This window comes from Tachypleus tridentatus, chromosome 12, assembly GCF_004210375.1.
Source record: "Tachypleus tridentatus isolate NWPU-2018 chromosome 12, ASM421037v1, whole genome shotgun sequence".
NCBI lineage: Eukaryota > Metazoa > Arthropoda > Merostomata > Xiphosura > Limulidae > Tachypleus > Tachypleus tridentatus.
Genome location: NC_134836.1, coordinates 89279805 through 89291967, shown reverse-complemented (window position 1 = coordinate 89291967; position 12163 = coordinate 89279805). Strand labels below are relative to the sequence as shown.

The 12163-nt window shown below is 33.5% G+C and overlaps 2 long non-coding RNA genes across 2 annotated transcripts in view; both read right to left on the bottom strand.

Moving 5' to 3' along the window:
- LOC143233945 (uncharacterized) overlaps nt 1–12163 on the bottom strand; it is a 68069-nt gene that overhangs the window by 30111 nt on the left and 25795 nt on the right. The window lies entirely within an intron of this gene.
- LOC143235501 (uncharacterized) lies at nt 1158–5043 on the bottom strand. Its single transcript, XR_013019230.1, has 3 exons — nt 4700–5043; nt 2355–2585; nt 1158–2079 (listed from the first exon to the last, which is right to left on the bottom strand). It is a non-coding gene; the product is annotated as an uncharacterized LOC143235501 (long non-coding RNA).

The window sequence follows — 12163 nt, the reverse complement described above, 5'->3', positions numbered from 1 at the left end:
TCTTTTTCTTCCAACCATTTATGACAAGAATGAAAGTAGGACGGGCGAGAGCCATTGCAATTGATGCAAAGAGGGTCTGTTTCACACTCATTGGCATCATGGTCCTTGCCATTGCAATGGGCATACGTCAAGGAACCACGACATGATGTCTTCAAGTGACTGGACAGCTGACACTGGAAACATCCGAAAGGGGTTGGAATGTATGGCTATACCTTGCAATTAAGATAACCTGCCTTGATGGTGGCAAGTGGATGCGACGATGTAAATGTCAGAATGACACTGGATCACTGGTCGGCATCACGGAACAGTAGTGACAACATACTATAAAAGGGGAAGAAATAGCAGGATAAATCATTCTGGTAAAACCTGTAGAACCAACGTAACAGTAGTGACAACATACTAATCAAGGGGAAGAAATAGCAGGATAAATCCTTCTGGTAAAACCTGAAGAACCCATGTAACAGTAGTGACAACACACAAATCAATGTTGAATAAGCAACAAGATGAGAAACCTCTGGAAAGGAGACAAAAACATTTCAAAATCATGAGCTTGTATTTCCAGATACTGGTCTGCAGTATTTCAGTTCAACAAATCATAAACTGATTCCCTTCCACTAATAGCTATATCATGAATTGTACTCTTTTAAGACTTTTCACTGGTTTGACATCATCTTATTCACTGTATTACAATCAGTCACAGTATAAGTTATGTAAACAAAACTACATTCACTTTCAAATGATAAAACAGTATTTCCATAATATTTATCTTTTATCTTCCTTTACCTTCATTTCCAACATTGGATATTGTTTTGTTAAATATTTTTCCACATATTTTTGTGAAGATCATTTTTTATAAAGCTGAATTAATTACGTTTCATTATTTTGTACCCCAAAAACGAAGAAAGATAGTCATTTTTAATTAATATTAACTTCACCTCAATGCATACACAGATCAAAACTAAAAATTAACCATGTGATAAGTTTATTTAATTAAAGATCTTTTTTACATATAAAGATTAATATGCAGTCTTTCATCAGTATTTACTCACTTTTTAATGAAATTCAGATAACCTCAATCCATGTACCAAGTTAATAATGAAAACAATCCTTATGAGAAAGATATTAAATACACATATAAATATATTATGTAGTAAGGACACACAGGAATAGAAAAATATGAAGTTGGTTTGATGAAAGCCACTAAGTTTAACAGATATTTCTTTATATCATACTCTATCTGTTGTCAAATCACTGAAATACTACTATCAAAAGGAAAACAAATACAGTAATGAACACTACCACATGGCGAGGTGTGTGGCCAAGACAGTATTTCTTGTGTTCAAGTGATACTTTACTTGCTTCCAAGAAGAAGGACCTCATGTAATGGTCTGTTGGTTGTTCGCTAAACCCTTTAAGTCTATAAGTAAAAATACCTGTTTCTGGTGCATCTTCTGCAAAAGCAGTGACATATCCAAGTTCAGAAAAGTTCTTCCAAATAAATGGACAGACATTTACATGCTGAGCTTCTGGCAATCGTTTCCAGAGTTTCAGGTAGCTCTTGTTCTGTGAATCCAGTTAAGATTGGAATCAATGCTTGTGATGTTCCATCTCCTACAATATTGTGTCCCTTCAAAACTACACCTTTTAAAATACTGGTCAGGTAAGTGTATGTCTTTGGAAGTTTTCTTATATAATGATTATGAGACATTGAGTCCAACCCAAATATCAGGACATTTAAACCTATAAAATCTTGTGTAGGTTTATTGTTCTCAGTCTCTGAACAGCTAATTCAGAATGAGACACTCCGGCTATCACATTTTTCCACTTTGTTCCACCTTTAGCTGAGCATGAAACATAAAAAAATCTGAACTAAGCACTATCTCACTATTATCAGACACAGAGTCCACAACCTTTCCATTTTTGTTTTCAAAGTCAATCTTGCATTCACGGTATCTTAATTTACAATTAAAATGCCCATGTTTCTTAATTATTTTCTGGTTTACAAGAATTTTTCCACTTGACAACAACAGCCAATCTTCTTCATTATTACATTCCAGTTTTGGTGTCTCTTTCAAGTGCCTGAAAAATAAACAGAAGTGTAAACATTGTGTCTCTATATAAATTAATATTAAAAACTAATAATTATAAAAAGATTATGAACAATAACAATTAAATCTGATTAATTAAAGATCATATGAAGACGTATGTACTAATTGTTATTCACACACAAATAGAACAAACCACAGTTATACAAAAAACACTGGTACACTTACATCATGTGGAAACATACATAAACATCTATCTTGCATATGTCAATTAACTGCCAATTATGTTAATTACAATTCTCTGCTTACCTTTATCACTTGTGGATGAAATGGGTCGAGGTCAGGATGCTGGCAATTCTCTGGAAGTTTGTTTGTTTGGTGTTGAAGTGCCATCTCCAATGTTCTTTGACAACACTGGAGAATTTTTTGAATTTTAAATAAGCCACATGTGAATATAAAAACTACTGACATCAAAGCCCAGAACGTTTTCTTCATTACTAACATAAACACTATTCCAAGTGTACAGCTTGTATGTTTTACCTATATGACAATAACACAGAATATTAATGAGAGTTTACTTCTAGTTGAAAGTCCATATAACAGTAAGATATGTTCACATTTACCTACTTTACCAGTTATTAAAGACAATTTAATTATATTTGGAAAATAATCACAAATTTAATATTTTTATTAAACTTTCCAGTTAGACCTGGAACAGATTAATACATTTGTTATTAAATTCTATCTACTAATTAATCTTAAAATAATGAACAACTTAGTACAATTCACTGTTACTAATTTCTAGAACAATGTTCTCTGCTACCATATTTTGAAGTTTTATTAGACACTTGAATTAAGTCCTAACACCAGTAACAGCATGGATTTTGTTACAGTCTTCTAATTATCTGTTCAAATGCTTCTTGTACAATACAAAATTTTAAATTTCATTTCGTCTTTAGTAGAAATCTAAATAGAATGTTGGGTCACAAGTTGCATAACAGGTACTTCATTGTTAGCTTTGAAATACAATGATGGGAGAAGTTTATACATGTGGACAGTGAAGAAAGTTAATGATAAAACTGATGGCCACCTAAACCTCTGAAAGGCAGCACCAACAGTAAGAAAACTAAATATACACGATCAATAGTTATGTAAACAACAAAAAGTCCAACACGGTGGATACTTGTATCAGATAATTAAAGTTTATTAAGGAAATGTAATTATTACATAAATCTCCCAGTGGGAACAGCAGTTTGTTTATAAACTTGCAATGCTAAAATATTAGGTCTGATTCTCTGTGGTGGACACAGTAAATAGCCTAATATGACTTTGTTCTAGAACAAAGACAAAACATAATCACTGACGTATGCTGTGGATAATAATACCTGTTCAACTATAATTTTAAAAACTGAATGCAAAGACAAGAAAACTGGTATTACATTCAAGGTTATTGTATTCTGTTACATACTTCTCATACTGTTTTTCATTTAACAAAAAGTTGGTTGTGAGGATGGACAGGAAAAGCTTAAGAAGGATGGGTGTAGTTTCTTCCTTTAAGTCCCTTAAATAAATTACAGGGAGAAATAACTTGAACACATTTATATTGGATAAAGAGTAATAAAACTAATCATGACAAAGAAACTTGTAACATCTGAACCTCTTCTACAGACTTATAAATCAACATACACACAGTAAAGAATCTCTATGACTGTCCTTGAACTATGCAGTAAAGAAACTCTAAGGCTGTTCTTACACTTTCACCTTTGAGAAATGTCAATCATTATTGTTCCCCAAAACATTGATTTCTCTCTTAAAGTTTCAAAGCCTGTCACCTTCCACTACTTAAGATGGTAACTTACAAACCAATAAAAATTGTCTTCACTGGAGCCCCGAGTGTCTTTTTTTTTTCTCTAGATCTTAAATGTTATACCTCTCATCTTTAGAATAAAAGAAGTCAGAGACTATCATTCTATACATCCTCAGATAATCTTATAGACTTCATTAAAATTACCTCTTGCAATTCTTCAGTTTAGAGAAAATAAAAATTTAATGTCTTAGTAAGGTTACCTTTCACTCTCTGAAACCATCCAGTAGAACAACATACTGATTTAGATAAGGTGGCACACAGTATTCTAAGTAGGGGTTAACTAGTGATTTGTATACAGCTCAAAGTTAGAGACAAATCCTTATTTTAATGAAATTTAATAATCACTGCACTAGGAATTATGGTATGCTGAAACATTCTTCAAAACCACGAAAAGACAAGTATAAAAGTTGTAGTACCCTTAACTATCATATATTAATTAAATTGTCAAGCCATTCACAACACAATGAAATAATTAACACATACTTGTGTAAAACGGTATTTTTATTCAATGTATATGCCAACATACTGGTAACTTAAACAATGATTTATAAACACCTGAATATGAACTTTCCAGTTATAACCCAACTCTTTGGATTTCCTATAGTCTGAGGTAATCATAAGGTAATTGTTTTCATATTTATCATTCTTTGTTCATTATCATAATAGTAATTATTCTGAAAGAAAGAATCTTAGTGTATTTTAAAACATTAATCTAATATAACATTGGCACAAGAAAACCTCTGCAACTGTGGGGTAGTAGGGCTCAAACCAAAAGAGCCATACAAACCTAAGATTTGCTGAAAAGGAAGAAATCATTTGTTTCAATTAAAGGATGGTTGTACTATTTTAAGTTTGTTATATTGATTAGCCAGAATTAAAATTACGATTATAGGAAAATAAATATTGGAAGTCCATCTTTTGCAGTTACACCACTTGTTGCTAAAGGCAATAACAGTATCTTATAGTTGAAACATTCATTTTATATCTTTTATACCGTCGTTCATTACCGGGTTCAATTATATTAAATATATACATAAATAAAAAAGTATATATTAAACATATTATTTCACTACAAGTTTTTTTTTTTTCAAATTTTACCCTCCACCATTAAGTTTCCTTGTTAACAAACTAACAAACATTCTTATCACAAAAGCCATTAACTCATATATGTCCTGTATTAGAACACGAATTAGCTGCTGATAAAAACAGGGCCCCTAATAACTTCTTACATCATTTTGTTATTAAACAAATTTAATACTAAAAACTTACAGTAAAATTGTAAGAAAAACCACAGAAATTTCCATTCCAAACTAGCAACTTAATAAATTAATATTGGAGTTTAATGTCAACATGAATTTGCAGCCAGTGTTTTATTTTTTTGTTTTTAATGTCTTATCTAATAACATGTTAATCACGTGGTCATTATACATTATTATTATAATTTATCAATGACAAAATGTGGGTTGTTGCAATTCTAATAACCCTTGAAAACTGCCACTCAATACATAGACATCATATAAGCTTATCAGTAAATGTCTCCCAACCACAGTCGCAATATTTAAAAGAAAAAGCATTTTGAGAACACCATTACAGTACTTGTGCGACATTAAATCATTATGAGTAGAAATATTATTTTCAATCTATTAACATGATTAAAACCATGACTAAGTTTATAAAAGTAGTTTGAAAACTGAATTCAAATACTATCCTAAAATTAGTAAGACTAAAAGCTAATTTGAATGTTATTAAACCGGCATCACTCCTCTCTACACCTCATTAGTGTATTTTATCGAGCATTGAATCGCAATATAACAATTAAGATTCGAATTTCGTTACTTATTATATTTCACTTAATCCGTCATACTTGTTACATTTCCTCTTGTCTATTTATTGGCCCGGCATGGCCTAGCGCGTTAAGGCGTGCGCTTCGTAATCTGAGGGACGCGGGTTCGCGCCCGCGTCGCGCTAAAACATGCTCGCCCTCCCAGTCGTGGGGGCGTTATAATGTGACGGTCAATCCCACTTCGTTGGTAAAAGAGTAGCCCAAGAGTTGGCGGTGGGTGGTGATGACTAGCTGCCTTCCCTCTAGTCTTACACTGCTAAATTAGGGACGGCTAGCACAGATAGCCCTCGAGTAGCTTTGTGCGAAATTCCAAAAACCAACCAAACCGTCTATTTATTACTTTCCAAATTGCGTAAGACTAACACAGATGACTAACGAATAAGTGGCTCGAAAAACAGTTCACACCGTAGTAATTATTACTGTACCCAGTCACAAAATTACTTTCTATCGACAGAAAATAAACTTCGTAAAATGTTAATGGCTTTAAAATCAAGTGAAATGAAGAAAATCTGAATTAACACAAAACTGATAGCGTTCTGTAATATTATATTATTAGTATTACTATCACAATTATGTATTTTTTCCGTGATCCAAGTGCAATAATATGATATTTTTATCTAATATAAATAATGGTCGATAATAATTCTGGTAAAAGAATTCCTCAGGCGAATAAAATGCAAAATGTAGAAAAAATATTAGGCCTCTACACAGAATGTTCGGTTTGTTTTAAATTTCGCGCAATGATACACCAGGCTATCTGCACTAGCCATCTCTAATTTAATAGTGTAAGATAAAGGGAAAGGCAGCTAGTCACCACCACCCACCGCCAACTCTTGGGCTACTCTCTTTTCAACGAATAGTGGAATTCACCGCACATGTAACGCCCCCACGGTTGAAAGGCCAAGCATGTTTGGTTGGACGTGGATTAGAATTTTCTACCCTCATATTACGGGTCTAGTGGGCTTGACAGTTTCTTATCAGTTCACCTTGATACTCATTTATGTTCACAAGTGCAACTGTCGTAGAGTTTTGCCAATGCCAGTTCAATTTTTACCAATGACTACGTCTAATGTCCTCGTAGAAATACCAACGTGAGAAGTTATTCACTGGATTTGAACGATTTGTAATGTTTAAAATCTATAAACGTTTCTGGTCAAATTATGTAGTTTTCCAATTGACAGACGTTAGTCACAGTTATAGTTTCCTAGGTGTATATTACACAAACTTCAGATGTCAACTTATATTCTTCTGCTGCTGTTTTTTATACAAAACACATGAGACTAGAACAGGATTGGGCAACTCCATGACCACTAGCCGCACGTAGCCAGTGGATAGCACAATTGTGGCCAGATCGAGTTTAGGAATCAACATTTTCCATCATTTATTTGTATCACAAATTTGGTAATCAACAACTGCACTGTCTCACGTTATCGCTAATGTTACGCACTTCATCACTGCAACAGACTCCGCCCATTTTGTAACGTCAGTCTGGTTTAGATGTTTGGTATCAAGTGTGCGTTGTTTTACATGCGCTTGCAAACATATTTTTATTGTGCAATTATCAAGTGTTTAAATATATTTTGTTTTTAATCTCATTATATGGATAAGCGGATAATTCGAAAACGAAAGAATCCAGATGATGGTGAACACTCAGAAAATAAAGACAATTTAATTGATTCTGGCATTACTGCCGAAAAGAGAATGGCGTGTGTCTGAAAAAACGTGAAAGGAGAATTTAATGAAAGTTGAGAGTTGAAATTTGCAGTGAGTGAAGCAAATAATAAGCCAGTGTGTATATTGTGTAACAACAACGAGCATACAACCTTAAGTAACACTTTAACAATTTTCACGGCCTGGCATGACCAGGTGGATAAGGAACTGCACTCATAATCGTGGGGGCGTTATAATGTTATCGTCAATACCACTATTCGTTGGTAAAAGAGTAGCCCAAGAGTTGGCGGTGGGTGGTGATGACTAGCTGCCTTCCCTCTAGTCTTACATTGCTAAATCAGGGACGGCTGGCGCAGATAGCCCTCGTGCAGCTTTGTGTGAAATTCAAAAAAAAATCGCAACGAATTTGATGTAAAATTTTCAGTTCATAGCAAAAATCGTATGAATAAAATTAGTTGTCTGAAAGCACAACTTCATGAACAAAGGGAGGCATAAAAGGATTTTTATCATCGATAGAACTAATTACGTTAGCTAGCTATAAAATAGCTTGGATTCCAGCTCAAAAAAGAAATCATTTTCTGATGCTGAACTTGTAAAAGAAATATTGATTGCTATCATTGAAACTCTGCTGGAGAATTATGATCCAAAATTAAAAGATGATGTTCTTCAAAAGGTAAATAATTTGCAATTAAGTCGAAAAGCAATTGTCCACAGAATGCTAGAGTTAGGGAAAAATATAGAAAATCAGTTGCTTGAACAACTAAAAGACTGTATTTGTCTTTAGTACCAGATGAGTCAACAGACGTTAGTGACACTGCACAGTTGATATTTTGGGTTCAATATGTAACTTCAGATCTTCAAGTGAGGGAAGAAATACTTGGCCTTTGTGGATTACAAGATCGAACGTGTGGAAAAAATATCTTTGAAACGTTTCTTGAAATATCAAAAAATTCAATATCTATTTAAAAAAAAACTGGTTTTTGTCACAACAGATGGTGCTCCCGCCATGAATGGAGGTGAAATTAGGATTTGTTTCTTTTTTGAAACAGCATTTAATTGAAAATAATGCGAAGTTCATGCTGCCATCTTTCCATTGCATTTTGCATCAGGAAAATTTATGTGCTCAGATGTTTAAAGTGATGAAATGAAAAACTTGATGAACATTGTTTCAAAAATTGTGAATTATATTACAAGTGGAAGCTCTCTCATCCATTGACAGTTTGTTGAATCTTTGAAGAAGAGCAATGAATGTACTTTTGATGATCTTACTGGTTTTGCAAACGTAAGATAGTTAAGTAGAGGAAAAGTTTTGGAACGGTTTACTTCCTTACTTCGTCGAATAAGAGAGTATCTTGTTAAAAAAGGTAATATTGAAAAGCTCCCTGAAATTGAAACTTTGTCATGACAGAGTGTTAATTTGTATTTTCTGTACGACATGATGGCTCACTTGAATAATTTGAAAACAAAGCTTCAGGGAAGAGGTAAAATAATAAGCGAGCAACCACAGTCTATTCATAAATTTCAATTAAAGCTAAGCCTCCTTGCAGAATAATTACAAAAAAAATGATTTGACACATTTTGCAAAGTTGAATAGTTTCTAGAAAATAAAAAAAGACTATTATTTCTCTGATGCTAAAGATGATGTCTAAGCAAACTGAATCAAAAATCTATTCCAAAAATTTGAATTACATTTCTCCGAATTTAAAAGTTTGAAATTGATATTTGAATTTTTGCATGAGTCATTTCAATCTGACTTAATAAATCTCATCAAGGAAGTTACATCATTTTTGTCTTTGGATATGTGTGGATTTAAAGACAAGATGCTTTCCCTTCAAAGAGTAGAACACATGAAAGGTAAGCAAAAATGTTCTGTCAGAGAGATGTGGCTCACTCTTCTGACAAATGACTCTTCCAAATTTAAAAACAGCAATTTCAAAATTATTTTCCACGTGGATCCACATGGATGTGCGAGTTAACATTTTCTACTCTAGATTTTCTAAAGTCTAGATACAGATCTTGGCTTACTCACGTAAATTTAGAGGCAGAGCTAAGATGCTCATTGAGCATGGATATCAAGCCAAATTTCACGAAACTTGTTGATAAAACCCCCATCAATTTTCACATTGAAGGTTAGTTGAAATGCAATTATTTTGATTAAAATAACATCTTTCAATTTTTTTAATAGTGTAGTCAATGTTGTTTTCATTAGCCACAGTTGTGGCAACTTTAAGAAATAAGTTGCCCAATTCTACACTAGAACCTTTAGCTCCCGAGAATACTGCGAATCACTGGTATTACACACACATTTTGTCAGTTAACTGACCTGGTAGTGACTTTAGGTACGTTTCATTTTTACGTACTTACAAATCAACAGTGATAACCTATTTCCATGGGAACCAAAGTAAGTCCATTCTACGCACACTTCATAGCGGTATTTGGAATAACAAATTTACACTACTCTTACCACAAACTTCCTGTATTTTTCGTCAGACGAAATTCTAAGTCTTTTCACTGGATTTAGAAAAAAAAAATCCAACCTCCAAATTTTAAGTCAATATATCAAAATTTACCGACCATCACTTAATGTAATTCTTAAATCGTAATTTTAAGATCGCGGGTTCGGGTCCCCTTCACACCAAACATGCTCGCCGTTTCAGCCATGTTGGCGTTATATGTGATGGTCAATCCCACTATTCGTTGGAAAACTAAATGTGAACATAATTCACAGTCCACTAGCAGAATGGTTAAACATGGAATTAGTGATAATTAAGTGTGAACATAAACATAACTAACAGTCCAGAAGCAGAATGGTGAGACCTGGAATTAGCGAGAATTACATGCGAACATAACTAAGAGTCCAGCAGCAGAATGGTGGGACGTGGAATTAACGAGAATTAAATGTGAACATGTTTAACAGTCTAGCATCAGATTGGTCAAACATGGAATTAGTGATAATTAAGTGTGAACATAAACATAACTAACAGTCCAGAAGCAGAATGGTGGGACGTAGAATTAACAAGAATTAAATGTGAACATGTTTAACAGTCTAGCATCAGATTGGTCAAACATGGAATTAACGAGAATTAAGTGTGAACATAAATACTGGTCCAGAAGTAGAATGGTCAGACGTGGAATTAGCGACAATTACATGTGAACATAATTAACAGTTTAGGAGCAGAGTGGTTAGACGTGGAATTAGCGACAATTAAATGCGAACATAACTAACCGTCCAACAGCAGCATGGTCAGACATGGAATTAGCAAGAATGAAATGTGAATATAACTAGCAGTCTAGCAGCAGAACGACCAGACATGGAATTAGTAAGAATGAAATGTGAATATAACTAGCAGTCTAGCAGCAGAACGACCAGACATGGAATTAGTAAGAATGAAATGTGAATATAACTAGCAGTCTAGCAGCAGAACGACCAGACATGGAATTAGCGAGAATTAAATGGGGTCATAAGTAACAGTTCAGTAGCAGAATGGTCAGATGTAGAATTAGCGAGATTTAAACGTGAACATAACTAACAGCACAGCAACAGAATGGTCAGACATGGAATTAGAGAGAATGAAATGTAAACTATAACTAACAGTCCAGTATCAGAATGGTCAGACATGGAATAGCGTCTAGTAGATGTTTTATAATTGATTCTCATGTCCGTGTGAAGTTGCTTTAGTTTTTCGAGATATTCAAGATGGTAGCCAAAATATGTATTTATCACATCTCAGCTCCTGCTTGCAATATCACGGCAAAATATGTGCCCAAAACATATCTTTCTGATGACTCTAATTTTAACTCAGCATTTTTACTCTTGGATCAATGTTTTACCTAATATGGCGGGCACCATAGCGATTTATACTGCTATTATAGCTATCTGATCAACATTTTCAGAAGCTAATAACATATAAATAGAATGTAAACATGTCTTAACCATATATATGTAGCTAGATACATTAGTTTTATTCAAACGTAGTTTCGCAGTTCTGATGTGAGGTGCAACAATAATCTCCTGTGTCACAACTAGGCATTAAAATAAAACGTTTGCTAAGTAGCAAATATTTTGGAGTTTTGTGTGATAGAACATTTCTGCAAATGATTTACAAATACACCAATAGCAGTAAGTAAAGAGCTGCCAGTTAAAGAAATGATGTTTAGTGCCAATAATCAACCAGTATGACCAAAGAAAGTTTGGAAGAAATTAGTGTAATATCCATGAGTTAATTAGAAGTACAGTCCAGGGTGTAAAATTACCAAATTATAAGTTGTTATCAGCATGGACTAGATAAGATTAAGTTGGATGAAAAGTCGTTTCTCGTCATCACGAATGTGGCGGATGATTGTGAGTCTACACTGAAAGTGTCTGTATAGCCTAGAAAATTTCAAAAATTTGTTCAAAGGATTCATGTAAACCTAGAATGATGTTACTTAAGTGGTTAGAAAACATACTCAGAATTCAAGGACGGAACAATGAAATGACGTTATACAGTACTTCCCATACAAAACGATAGTTAAGGTACTCTTAAATTCTACAAACCGATTTAACATTTTAAGACTCTCAATCTAATTTTTACACAGTATATAACTTGGACACATAGAAATAATAATAACATAATTTTAATTTGTGGCGTGTTAATAAAAAATAATGATTTGATACTCACTGAAAGCAGTCCTTGTATAATGCTTTTCTTTTTCATTAGTGTTAAACCTTAGAGTAAAACAAGGACTGAAAAAAAA